The 14,042-nt window shown below is 47.3% G+C and overlaps 1 long non-coding RNA gene across 2 annotated transcripts; it reads right to left on the bottom strand.

Moving 5' to 3' along the window:
* Nucleotides 1-4,616: 4,616 nt before the first annotated feature.
* Nucleotides 4,617-13,488, bottom strand: LOC140694496 (uncharacterized). Of its 2 annotated transcripts, XR_012070125.1 has the most exons (5): nt 13,252-13,488; nt 11,641-11,871; nt 8,378-8,435; nt 5,497-5,619; nt 4,617-4,787 (listed from the first exon to the last, which is right to left on the bottom strand). It is a non-coding gene; the product is annotated as an uncharacterized lncRNA (long non-coding RNA). The 2 variants fall into 2 exon arrangements; XR_012070126.1 differs by lacking the exons at nt 4,617-4,787; nt 5,497-5,619 and adding an exon at nt 6,602-6,782.
* Nucleotides 13,489-14,042: the final 554 nt, after the last annotated feature.

The raw sequence follows: 14,042 nt of genomic DNA on the forward strand, positions 1-14,042 counted from the left end.
TCCCTTCCCATCCCCTTCTCTCCCTGGTAACCGTAAGTTTGTTTCTCTATGTCTGTGGGTCGGTTTCTCTTTTGTATTTAAGTTCATTTGTTTCTTTTCCTGATTCTAAATATAAGTGATATCATATGACATTTTTCTCTTTTTCTGGCTTACTTTACTTAGAATGACTATCTCTACATCCATCCATGTTGCTGCAAATGGCATTATTTTGTTCTTTTTAATGGCTGAGTAGTATTCCTTTGCACAAATATACTACTACATCTTTATCCAGTCAACTGTCGATGGACACTTGGGTTGTTGCCATGTCCTGGCTATTATATATAGTGCTGCCGTGAGCATTGAGGTGCATGTGGCTTTTTGAATTAGAGTTTTCTTCTGACATATGCCTGGGAGTGGGAAGGCTGGATCATGAGTTAAGTCTGTTTTCAGTTTTTAAAGGAAATTCCACACTGTCTTCTCTAGTGACAATGAAGCCCGTTTTGTGAAAGCAGAGCCAAGCTCAGAAAGAAATGGATATTTCTAGGGGCCAGACATGAAGCGCATTGAGTGTGGCCTGTTCAAGAATCAGAGGGCAGTCTGCCATGGCTGGAGGAGAGTGACAAGGGAAGTGTGGTACAGGTAGGATTCAGACCACGTGGGGACATGGCAGGCTGGGATAAGGAGCCTGGGGTTCCAGGCATCCCTTGGTAACCATGAGGCACTGGTTCCAGGACTCTCCCCCGACGTCAGCATCCATGGATGCTGACGCTTCTTGTATAAAATGGCATAGGACTTGCATGGAACATATGTGCACACTCCCATATACTTTATATATATATATACACAAACATTTTTTATTGAGTTATAGTCATTTTAAAATGTTGCATCAAATTCCAGCTTAGAGCACAATTTTTCAGTTATACATGAATATACACGTACATTCATTGTCACATTCTCTTTTGCTGTGATCTCCTGTGTACTTTAAATCATCTCTAGATTACTCACGGTATCTAATACAACATGAATGCTCTGTAAGTAATTGTAAGTGTATGGCAAATTCAAGTGTTGCTTTTTGAAACTTTCTGTTTTTTCAAGAATATTTTCAAGCCACAGTTAGTTGAATCTGCTGGATAGGGAGCCCCTAGTTACGGAGAAACCCCAAGCTCTTCCTTTCCACCTCCTAAATTTCCACTGCAAGCACTGAAGGGGTCCAAACGTAGAACAGCGCCATCTACCTGCAGGAAACGCTGAGGAATTCCTTCAGCTTATGTAGCGCAGGAGAGAAGGTATAGGGACAACTAGTGGGAAAGGAGGGCCTGCCTGGAGAGGAAGGAGGAAGGACCGCAGTGGAAGCCAGCTCTCACCCTTACTGGAGCTAGCTGATGGCAGTGAGGGACGCCGAGGAACTGGAGACACGTCACATGGGGGGCAATCCTGGCCACAAGGTGCAGGGTTCACATAGCTGGGACACAGTTTGCAAGATCAAAATAACAAGGGGGGAGAGGGGCTGCCTCAGTCCCGGGATCCTGACAACGGCCACAGCGCCGTGACCCCAGCTCATGCGGCTACCCTAGTAAGCCAGAAAATGGAAACTCTGAGCCAAGTTATTGCAGATTCCACCGCAGCCACACGGATAACTAGATCTCTAAGCTGACAAAATGGAACCACCAGAAACAGGAATCTTTCCTTTTCTCTTCATTTGGACCTTTGGACAGGGAGCCACACATCTCTGAAGGGAACCATCTTTAATCCAATAGAGAGCTCACTTTTTCAGGAATAAGCATGGAGAAAAAGAGTGGGGTGATGTATTAAAGCGGAAGTCAAAGCGGAATCCCATCTGAGAAATGGTAAAAAGATGCATCTCAATGAATCCGAGTTATGGCGAAAAGGAGGAAGGTTAAGGAAATCTCTATCCACAAGACAAGACTAGCCAGTCATAAAAAGACAGCACTTTAAATCAAGAAACCTTTTTTGTTTTTTTGGTGATAAAAAACAATGCCATACTTTAAAACAAGGTTTGGGCCATCAACAACACGCTGAGAATTGTTGAGAAGGAGAACATAAAGCTGCATATAGACATGAAAGTGTTCCAACTCCACTGCTCGATAAAACTTAGCCAATCATGTGTCCAGTTGATTTGAAAATCCCAATAAGTAAATAACTCAAAAGTGGGAAAGACATGGTATTAAATAGTGGTAGTGAGCAATGAAATCCAAGAAGCTTATACCTATATTTTCATTGTTAATATAACAAACTGAAAGCAACTGTCTAAAAAGTAGTAACTGGAGGACACATACACACACACACAAACGCACACACACACAATCTGGAACAGCAGAGAGTAAAATATGCTTAATTTATCATTACTGAGGAACAGGATCTATTAGATTATTTCAATTTTGATATTGGTATAGGAATACTGGTCCAATTACATATAAAGTTATGAACTTAGAGATGATTTATAACAATTTAGAGAGAATTTTCATTAAAATGCAATATAGCTTCCAAATCATTGAAGAGAAAATTAATAATAAAATAATTAGTCAATCCATCTAATATGGAGTAACAGAGACCATATTTACCATCCTAAAATAAACCACTAAATGGATACAATATATGAAGCAATGATTTATAAGAGAGGTGAAAACGATCATCCACTAGGACCCTGTCCTGCCACCCCCATACCAAGGCTGCGAGGCCTCCTACTGCCATCACCAAGAATATTCACCAAGAGGCGACATTTCCTTCCTCGGCTCCTACTGCAGAGCCAGTCCTGAGCAGTCCTTTCCCAGGTTTTGGCAGGCAGCTCCCAAAAGTGCTCTCATGGGCCTTGGTCCTTTTTGGCCACCAGCAAAGGGATCAAGGATGAGCAGCAAGCCTCCTTACTCATCCAAGACCTAGGAACCTATCTGATTTCTAAGCAGGTCTTCACTCTTGTCTGCTATCTGGTACTCTGTGCCCGGCTTCCCGAGTCTCCGGCTTGGGCAGTCTGCACGCTGGCCACAGCCCATCAGAATCTGTTCCCCCGCCAAGAGGCCACGCGTGATTGTGAGTAGGGCTTCAGGCCTCTGAAGCAGCATGGCTTGGACTGCATCCTGGCCCTGGGCACGCGAGCTCCATGCCCTTGGTTGAGTCAGTTAGCATCTCTAAGCTAATTTTCCTCATCAGTAAAATGAAAACATACCAACATGGAAAAAAATCAGAATCGGGGGAGGAATAAACTTCTGGTGACTGAAGATTTTTTTAATTTTGAATTATACAGCGAAAGACATCATACAAATTTTACTACTTCAGAATTCTAAAGGACAGCTTCTACTGTTAAAACTAATGCATGCATGCACACACAAACACACGTGCAGACACACTGACTCTGCTCCACATACTTCCCTACACACACACGTACATGGACTCATGTACCACACACACACATACCATACACACAAACACACAAGTCCTCAGGCGCACACACAAACATAGCATACTCACAACCACAAACATCCCCAGGCGCACGTGCGCACAGCCACACACACACTCACAGTCATGTACCACACAATTCTTCAGTTGCATATGTGCGCACAAACACGTCATACACACCTTTGGAGTTATTCTAAATCAATTTACAATTGAGGGCCTCAGTGTCCATCGTTTTATCCACTCAGAAGAACCTGACTTCGGAGCGTGAAGCAGGAGCCCCTCCTCTCTGGAGAAGGTCTTTGCCACTTACAGTCTCAGCAGAGCCAACATAACTGCTCTGGACCTTTGGAAGTGCAGTTCCAGAGCATACCTGGGAGCTCACATCCTATATAGCTGAACATTTTAATTGCAGGTGGTTCTAAGGTCCTGCCTTTACAAATATACATTCATTTTAAGGGGGAAGGCCAGGTTCAAAATTAGAATTCCCAGACTCAAGGGAGTCCTGCAAAGAAAGTGAGCGTGCTGGGAGAGGTGATTCTCAGTCTCTGATCACTAGTCTGACCCTTTTCTTCCCAATGCTGGGTCCATCCCTTGCCACAAGGGGCCTTGGATGTGCACAGGGGGACACTCAGATTTCACGTCCTGGTTTTGCGCATACCCTCCATGCAAACAGCTGCCCTTTGGCCTCTCTGTGAGTCCCGGGAATCTGAACTCCGGGGAGAGATGGTGCAGGCACTAGAAATGGGTAAGGGGCTGCTGAGGCAGGGTATTCGGGGTCCTGGGTTTCTAGAGCACGGGATGGAGCCAATGACCATGTCCCCTTGGCCCTGCTGACCCCACCTGATGGTGGGCGTGGCCAGATGAAGGGTCAGGGCCAGGGGGACCCTCTGCAGTGCAGGACCCAGGGCAGCGGGTCCCCTTGCCGGGGTCTAAGGCGAGAAGCCATAAGGAAGTTCTGAGGAGGATGTAAGGTATCCTCATTCCCATTAATAAAAAAATCTTACCACAGGCGTGCGTGAGAAGGGTTTTATTATAACAAGGGAAGGCACTTGCCAAGGTCTGGCCATAGAAGGCTGGTGGGTTTGCAGGTTGATGATGAACCGAGAGGCCGTTAGCCTCCCCTGGGTCTAAACACTGCCTGAATTCCTCCAGGTGATACTTAAATGTAGTGAGACATGGAACCCTCTTAAGTTGTTAAAATATTCATGGTGAGCCATTCAACTCTCTCCTCATTCTTGGCTACCAAAGCACGATAAACACAGGTGGGAATATCCTCAGCCTGTTTGTTGGTTCACTGTCCATCTCGAGCCCCCTCTTGTAGGAGCTTGTATCACATCACCCAGGGCTGACCCATCTCAGGATTACAGCTGATTTTCCGCAGGTGGCATCACTTGCTGGTGACACAAAGGAGGCATGTTAGCCACCTCCCAAACACTGAGGCTTCTCCTGGGAGGAGCCTGCAGACCCCCAGCCCAGCCTCTGCACAATGATGTTCCTCAGTGTCACTCCCGGCTTGCTGCCCTGGCCTCTAACTCTGGCCAGAACCTCGCTGGATTGTCGATAATTGTCACCCATGCACCACGTCTAAGCTTGGGATCCAGATGTGACCATGGTTCTTATTTTCTTCCCATCGATGGATTGTTTGATCTTTGTGTAATCGTGTCGGCAGGAAGGCCAGTATCGCCCTCTAGAGGCCTCCCAGAGCCGCCTCTGTCTATAACTGTCCTAGCGCCCCAGGGAATCTGGTCTGAAGCCTGGCACTCAGACCCGAGGATGACAGCTGGAGAGACAGGAATCCACTCCTGCTGTGGCTTCTGCTGAGGCTCGATGTGGCCATGAAAACGGATCCCACAGGCCCTGACTTCACTTGACTCGCTGCAGGCATGCTCCCACACTGCCGCGTTCCCCCCAGAGACCGAGAGCTTTCTGCTTGTTCCCGAAGTCCCCACCCCCGAGGGGGCCCTGGGTCCAGTGGAGCGCCCAGCCTGGTTCCCCGCCAGCCCTTAGGGCTTTCGTAGGGCCTGGAACATCAACTACCCTCCCCTTAGGGGCCCGTTTGTCCTTTCCAGCCAACAGACCTGGGTCATAAGCACTTTAACTCACCTGAGGGTGTTTTCCTCACTTCAGGGGCACTGAGGACTGGGTTTCTTCACACTCCAAGTGCCCCCGGTCTGGATGCAGACAGTCTGGCTCTCCCCCAAGTCCTGCAGGTCCCGGCCACACCTGCTGCTGGTCATGGAGTCTGCTGTGTTCTCTTCCAGGACAACAGGTGCACTCTGCCCCCACCCCACCCCCACCAGCGGTGGCAGAGGCGGCGTACAGGCAGGTGAGCTGGGGCCTGAGACCTTGCCCGGAAATCAGTGCCCCAGAGGCCGCTGGTGACTAGAGGGACCCCGGGGCAGAAGGCAGCATGGGAAGGGAGGAGGAGGAAAGTTCAGGATAAGGAGATGAAAGGGGGAACGGATAGCACTGTGAAGACCTCTACCATAAAAGGGAAGAGAAAAGACAGTGAGAGCTGGAGCGGTGTCGGCGTTAAAAGTTGCGGGCTATTTTTTTTTAATTTTACTAATTAACAATATAATTGATAGATTTCTTACTTTATTAAAGATTATGTGCCATGTCATATAACAGGATATAGTATGTTATTATTTATTAAATAACACATAACAGAAGGTATACTAGCATATTATGTTCTGTTCATTAGCAGATCGTATATAATACATATGTAATGTTTATATACATAATATATAATTCATGCATCTATATAATATATAGCCCATAACAAATAATGTAAGATTATGATTAACATATAATATAACAAGATTACATAACAATAATGATGTAATTTTACCCATTGTATGTCTCGGTTCATGACACATTCTCATCTTAGGTGCCTGTCAGAAGTATTTACGTATTAAAATTAATATTATAAGACACAGTTATGAACATATCACCTAGCATCATAACAGGAATATTGACATTATTGACATACTGTGTCCTCTTTCCCTATCCTGCCCTTGGCCTCTTCTCACATAAAGTAACCAGCATCCTGAATCCTGGCTTACCCTTCTCTTGTGTTATTTTCATACACACAATATTTAAGATCAGTTACAACAAATGAACTGCAGGTACATGCAACTAATTGGATGAATCATACACTCTATGTTAAATTGAAAAAGTAAGCCCTAGAAGGTAGCCTATTGTGTGCTATGCTTTTAACTGTGTATATATATATATATGTCAACTAAACTCACTAAATTAAGAACAACTACAGCTAGAGTCCAGGTGGGAGAGAGACAGATAAAAGGTGAGGTGAGCAGATTTGCTGCTGGTGAGCGAGTTCCTTTCCAGTAACATGTCATTCTCTCTGAAGCAGGAGGCAAGGCCATCTGCTGGGAGTCAGGGAAGAGACAGAGGAAAGCTTAGAGGTGTGCAGAGAGCAGAGAATGTTGACACAACTGAGTGATAAGTGGGGAAATGTGCTCACTAGAGAAATCCTGGAGGATTGCTTGGCAGTGGCTACATGTTGGGCATTGATTTGTAGTCTTAGAAATCTGTGCTGGGAGAGCCTGCTGCCTGCAGGCTCAGAACAAATAGAGCTGGGCGAACCGAGATGGAAGTCGTCCTGGTGAGGAACTGGAAAGATCAAGGGTCAAGGGGGTTTTGTTTGTCATAAAGAGAGTGCTGACTGTGGATGCAGAGCTGGAAGGTGGGGAAGTGGAAGAAAGAGGAACGTGGACAGGCAGGAAAGCAGAGGAGTCAGTGCTTGATGCCCCAGTGAGGGTGAAAGAGGGCCAGGGTGGCAGGTGGAGAAGCAGCCGGTCGGCTAGAGGTGGGCACTTGAAGGAGAGAGGCTTGACCCTGGAAGGAGACAAGCCCGGGTATGAGCCTGGGGATAGGGTGAATGGGGGGTGGCTGGCTCAGGCTGACGGAGAAGAAGACCCTAAAATTCCAATACTGGGTGGTGGAGGGAGAATGAACTTTGAAGTCTTGCTGGTAAGGAGGTGAGGGAATACAGAGCTGGTGGTCCAGGTGCTCCTGACTGAGGCAGATGAGCAGGGAGGCCAGGGTGGCAGGCACTGCTAGGAAAGGATCTGGGTTTTCTATGTGCTCCCGAGAGGAGGAGCAATGATCTGAAGGTGGAAAGTGAGCACAAGGAGGTCAATCCAGGCACCTGATCAAACAGGGGGTTGTGTGGGGGCAAAGCGTCAACTCCAGAGATGGTTACCCAGGAAGCAGGGACCACAGGTGAAGTGAGCGGACACTCAGAGAAGAGAGGGAGAAATGTCTTCTGGGTGTAGGGGGAAGAGAGGCCCCAGGAAAAATGAACACAGAGGCACAGTGATGAGGATGGACTGGCTCTATGCTGACACTTCGGGGGTGGCTGGAAGTTTGTCCTGAGGGCTTAGGTTGGGGAAACTACTGGCCTCATGAGGACCCCCCTCTCAGGAGCCTGGACAGAGGCTCTCGCTCCTGAGAGCTGTGTGGCCACCTCTATTTCCGGAGGGGCTCTGCCTCCATCGTCTCTTATCAGACTTTCCTGCCCAGTCCCAAACTGCCAGTGAGGGAGCCTGGGCCTCGCAGCTGCTTCCCGTGGAGGGACACAGGCTCCTCGGACAAGCAGGCTGATCTTACTTTTCTCCGTAACTCAGGGCCTAGCAAAGTCCCAGCCCATGTGTGGGCCATGTAGGGGCTCGGATACTGACCAAACTAACTCAAAGCAGTAGAATAGCAGAGCTGGAGGAAGTGACCCCTGAGCTCAGAGTTCACTGACCACACCCCCATTCTACAGATGAGGAAACAGAGACCAAGCGGTGAAGCAGCCTTGGCCAAGGTCACGCTGCTCCTAAATGCTGGTCTGTGTTGGGCATGCCAAGTGATGAGCTGCAGTAAAGGGGCTGAGAGGGGCCTCTGGGGCCAGACAGCTTGGGTTCAAATCCCAGCTCTGCCATTTATTAGCACTGTGATTAATGAATGTCCTTACCTTTAAAGTGGAATTCATAGTGGTGCCAACTCATTGAATTGTCGTGAACACAGCGTTCCTGCAACAGCAGGACAGAGTTCTGTAAGGGTTTGTTGTTGCTTTGTTTACTATTAATATCACCATGTGAACCGTGAAATGAAGAACAAAGGCAGCAAGAATTTTTATTTTAAAGGATTTTAAAATCCTCTGATGAATGTTTCATTTCATCTATTCAAGTTTGCATTTGACCCTTATTAACAACTACATAATGGATGACTTTTGAGGCAATCTTGCTTCATGTCTTTAATTCTCACTAATGACCCAGGCTATTTAACAGGCTGCAGTTTCTTTTCCAGGAAGAAGGACAAAAATTTAAAAATGACTCAGTGCCTCTCGGTCCCCAGTGAGTTGGTTGTGACCTGTGAACCCAGCTTTGGGGAAGTGCCCGCTCCCCCTTGGCTCGCTGAGCTGCCCCGCAGCCTCCAAGGGGCGCTGTACCCCCACACGAATCCAGTCTCTTGGTTCCTATCTTTGCTTCAGATCCCTCAAGGACTGCCCATGACCCAGGGCCCCATCTGCCCCACCAGCCTTGGCTGCTGGACTCCAGGACACTATCCTGGGTCTCAACCATCCTCTGTTCCTATGACCGCCCCACTACTCTACAGTTTGTCCTTCAAGTGTGCGCTCCTGTGGCTCGCCACACAGCAGGGGTCTCCCCGTCATCCACCTTGGGTAACTGCATTGTCCTGCACGGTGCCTAGCGAACCCGTGTGGAGGCAGGAAGAATACAGAACAACAAGTGCTCAGAGGGGCTGCCTTTCACACTGCAGGGGCCCTAGAGAGCTTTCTCCCAGCTTCTTATTCACAGGCGCTGAAACTGTGTAATCTCGATCTCACCAATTTAAAGGGCATCACCACTAATTACAAAAGCAATCATTTCTTCAGAAGCAAAAGGAGAAAAGACTTTGTGTTCCCCACCTCCAACTTTTTTCCTCCACCTTCAGATGTTTCTCATCTCTGGGCAAGGGTAGAAAGCATCTCGCAGAATATTATTTTTCAATGTTTTTTCCCACTCTGAAGATTGCTTTCCCAGAACCGATGAAGGCTAGAATGGTTTAGCTTTCCTGGACTGAGTATTCAGAGGCCTGGGGGGGGGGAGGTGAGATAACTCAGCAATATTGAACCTAACAGAGACATTAAAGGTTCTATTCTAAACAGAAAGGAAGCAGGACGCTATAGAAACAGGAAAACCATAGTTGGAAATGCAATAACGAGTTACAAGAGAATAAACATAAAGATGTAAAAATGAAAAAGGACATCAAAATAAAAAAATGTGGGAATTGGAGAGGGGAGCAAGGAAATATAGATTTTTTTCCTTTTTTTTTTCTTCGTTATTCTTAGGATGTGTTGGAGCCTTCGTGATTATCAGTCTAAAGGAAATAGATATAGTAATGGGTTGATATATTTGAAGAATAAGGTAACCACAAATCAAAAGCATACAATAGAGTTGCAAAAAAAACAAAAAGAAACAAACTCAAAATGGCTTAAAGACTTAAACATTAGACAAGACACTATAAACTTCTAACAAGAAAACATAGGCAAAACATTATTTGACATGCATCTCAGCAATGTTTTCCTAGGGCAATCTAAGCAACCGAAGCAACAGAAATAAAAGCCAAAATAAATAAATGAGACCTAATTAAACTTATAAACTTTTGCACAGCAATAGAAACCATAAGTAAAACAAAAAGACAACCTATGGAATGGGAGAAAATATTTGCAAAAGATGAGACTGACCATGGCTTAATTTCTAGACTATATAAATAGTTCATACAACTTAATAAGAAAAAAATAAACAACCAAATCCAAAAATGGACAGAACAACTAAACAAGCAATTCTCCAATGAAGACACACAAATGGCCAATAGGCATATAAAAAAATTGTTCAATATCGCTCAATTATCAGAGAAATGCAGCTCAAAACTACAATGTTATCATCTCACACCAGTCAGAATGGCCATCATTCAAAAGACCACAAACCATAAATGCCAGAGAGGCTGTGGAGAAAAGGAAACCCTCCTACAGTGTTGGTGGGTATATAGTTTGGTGCAGCCACTGTGGAAAACAGTATGGAGATTCCTCAAAATACAAAAACAAACAAACAAACAAAAACTTATCATCTAATCCAGCAATCCCACTCCTGGGCATATATCCAGAGGGAACCTTAATTCCAAAAGATACCTGCACCCCAATGTTCACAGGAGCACTGTTTACAATGGCCAACACATAGAAGCAACCTAAACGTCCACTGACAGATGACTGGATAAAGATGTGGTATTTAGATATAACAGAATATTACTCAGTCATAACAAAGAAGGAAATAAGGCCATTTACAGCAACTTGAATGGAACTGGAGATTATCTCACTAAGTGAAATATGTCAGACAAAGACAAGTATCATATGATATCATTTATATGTGGAATTTTAAAAAAATGATACAAATGAAATTATTTATAAAACAAAAACAGACTCACAGACTTATAAACCAAACTTAGGAATTTGGGATCGACAGATACAAATTAGTATATGTAAAAGAGACAAACGACAAGGATTCACTGTAGAACACATGGAACAATATTCAATATCTTGCAACCTATAATGGAAAAGAACGTGAAAAAAATAGGCTATGTGTATGTTCAACTGAATCACTATGCTGTATACCTGAAACTAACAAAAGAGCTTTATATCTGAAACTAACAAAACATTGTAAATCAACCACATTTCAATTTAAAAATAATTGATAAGCTCTAAATACCTTTATTCAAAGAAAATCTTGAACTCTTCCTTCTTACAAAACTTAAAATGAGTAGCTTGAGCAGGACCAAATTATACTGGATGGGCAGTTACATATCTTCCCCAGCACGTGGCCCATGCTACACACACATCATGTTTTCCTACAGATAATAACAGCCCTGAGTGCACAGGGAGCGAGTCCTTCTGGGACAAGGCCTCTATGGCAGTGGCCTCCTTGTCACCGCTCCATCTCACCAGGAGGCCAGGGTTTACAGGGGTGAGGGGACATAGAGCTCATACACTTCAAATTGATTTCCCGAAAATACTATGGAAAAATCAAATTCACCTGCAGTGTGGGAAACATGAGCAGGGCCCCTAAGCAGAATGAAAAGCCCAAAGTAATATGGCCGATGTTCAGATCGGAACCAGAACAACGACCACCTGGCCCCAGTTAAATGACCACCACCTCACCAGCAATAAACTGCTCGTACTCAATGTCAGGGATGTTTCTGTTGAGACTTGGGAGGTCAAAGGAGTCGGACCAGGGAATCCAGACCTGGTTGATGTCGGGGCTCTGCCAGTGGTAGAGGTGGCCCCAAGGGGATAGCACCAGTACCAGCTCCTCCATCTTCAGCAGGGTCTTCAGGAGGAAGGCAATGTGGATGCAGACGTTCCTACGGAGGCTGATGCCCTCTGGAGGGATCAAGTCACACAGAAGGTACCTGGCAGGGAGCAAAGGAGAGCGGATCTTCAGGGCCAGTCCTCTGCACAGGAATCCCGGCTTAGATAGAACAGATAAAACGGGAATCCCTGCACAGCCCATGGCCTAGACTCCAGACACATTCAGCAGCTTCTGGTTTGTAAAGTTGAGGCACTGCCCACCCATCTCCATGTGGCCAATTACTTCAATTCCGGAACAGTTGCGGAAGACATCTTGGCGTCTGTCTAACACCACTAAGCACCTGACTAGTACCTGAGCACCCGTTCTCCAGGGGCCCTCAAACTTCTTGTTCTACAGAACCCTATACACTCTTAACAATTACTGAGAAACCCAAAAGGCTGTTATTTATGTGAGTTAAATCTATCAATATTTCCTGTGTTAGAAGTTGAATAAGAAGTTAGAAAAAGTGTATGAATTCACTTAAAAATATTAACAATCTACTGTATGTTACCATTAATACTCTTAAAATATAATTCTATTTTTCAAAACAAAAATCATTAGTGAGAAGAATAGCAGTGATTTTAATTTCTGCAAATCTCTTATGGACTGGTGAGAGCTGAATTCTCCTATCTGCCTCTGCATTCCCTGTTTTGTGATATCACAGGCCAGGTTTTCCCTGGAAAACTCCACAGGAACTCGGGAGAGCAAGAGTGTGCAAAAGGCAGGTGACATCCTGGCGTTTCTATGAAAATGGTCTTGCACCTCAGTGGCCTTGGATACACTTTGATAACTGCTGCCCTATCCTAGGCGAGACTCTTGTGCACTAGAGCCAGGCAAGGGTCCTGGATTCTGTAATGAGTTACGACCACCGCACCCCTCCATTCTCTGTGTCTCTCAAAACCTCCATTACTGCAGATGAGGATGTAATCCTCAGCCGGGGCCTCTAATCCCAGAAGACTGCTAACTTCAAGAGAAAGGGTCCCATCTACCACCCCAACACCCCGCATAGTTTATTTTGAGTCAAGCCCTAGATAACTTCTTATCGGCACTGACCCTTGTCTTATTCCTGAGGTTGACTGAAGGAACCAATATCTGGATGGAACTGAAATTTCCCTGGAGATAAATAAGGCTGATAAACCACCCCATTCCAACATCTGATTCTGGGGCTCTTCAAAATCCGGGTAAGGCCTCGCTTCATATAAGGTGGGTCCTCCGCCTGCCGTTCCCGGGGGGTTCTGGGAGGCCGCGGCCACCAATGGCGACCCAGACTCGCGGCCCCAGCCCCAGGGCCTGAGGGGGAGGAAAGCTTGAGGCTGTGCCCAAGCCCTGCCCCGCCTCACCCCAACACGCTCCCCGGCACCACAGCCCTCCCTGGCCACCACCCCAACCCCGATCCCACCCCGGTTCATGTCCACCGGCCCCGCCAAAGGCGCGGACGTACGTTTACCATCTGTGGGATGCCGCCCCAGACAGGATGTCGGCCGCCTACTGACCAGGCCAGAACTAGTCGCCCGGCCAAGCAAGCCATCATCCCCAGCAGCAAGCATCGCCTGGTCCCTGGCAGCTACACACTTCCGGAGCCCGCTCGCCGCCCCAGAAGCGCACGCCGGCCCGCGCGGAGCGCGGCGCCTGTAACCATGGCAACGTCGTGGGTCCTCCCCTAGCGCTTGCGTCGTGCGTCCTCCCGAGTCTAGATGTGGGAGGGCAGAACTTGCGGAGCCAATGGGAGCCAGGGCGCGGCCAGGACTTGGGTAGGGGGAGGCTTATGGGATAGCTGGGCGGGGCCGGGGAGGGCGGGGCCGCGCGGAAGTCCTGAGCTACAGGTGGCGCCGGCCGGAGGCTGGGGCGGTGCTGCCACCAGTGGGCTGGGCAGAGGGGCAGTGGGGCAGCGGGGCGGGGGCACCCTCACCTGCCCATGTGTGGGGATCAGCCTGGGCTCCGAGGCCTCCGCTTGCACTGGACGTGGACGCAGGCTACCGGTGGGCAAGGTAGAGGACTGAGCCCAGGCACGCACGGCTGGCCAGGTAGGGCACCTGAAATGCAGATCGGCCAGGGCCGCTCCGGCCTTGAATAAGCGCTTCTAGGCAGTTTCCAAGAAGACGGGATCTGTCATAAGAGGGGAGGTAGGGCTGGGGTGCCAGATGCCGGGTTGGGTGCAGTCCCAGAGAAGAGCCATGGTGAGAGGGTGCAGAGCGGCCCCTGTGCTGGCGGGGCTAAGAGTTTGGGGTATAG

Source organism: Vicugna pacos, unplaced genomic scaffold (assembly GCF_048564905.1).
Source record: "Vicugna pacos unplaced genomic scaffold, VicPac4 scaffold_21, whole genome shotgun sequence".
Taxonomy (NCBI): Eukaryota; Metazoa; Chordata; class Mammalia; order Artiodactyla; family Camelidae; genus Vicugna; species Vicugna pacos.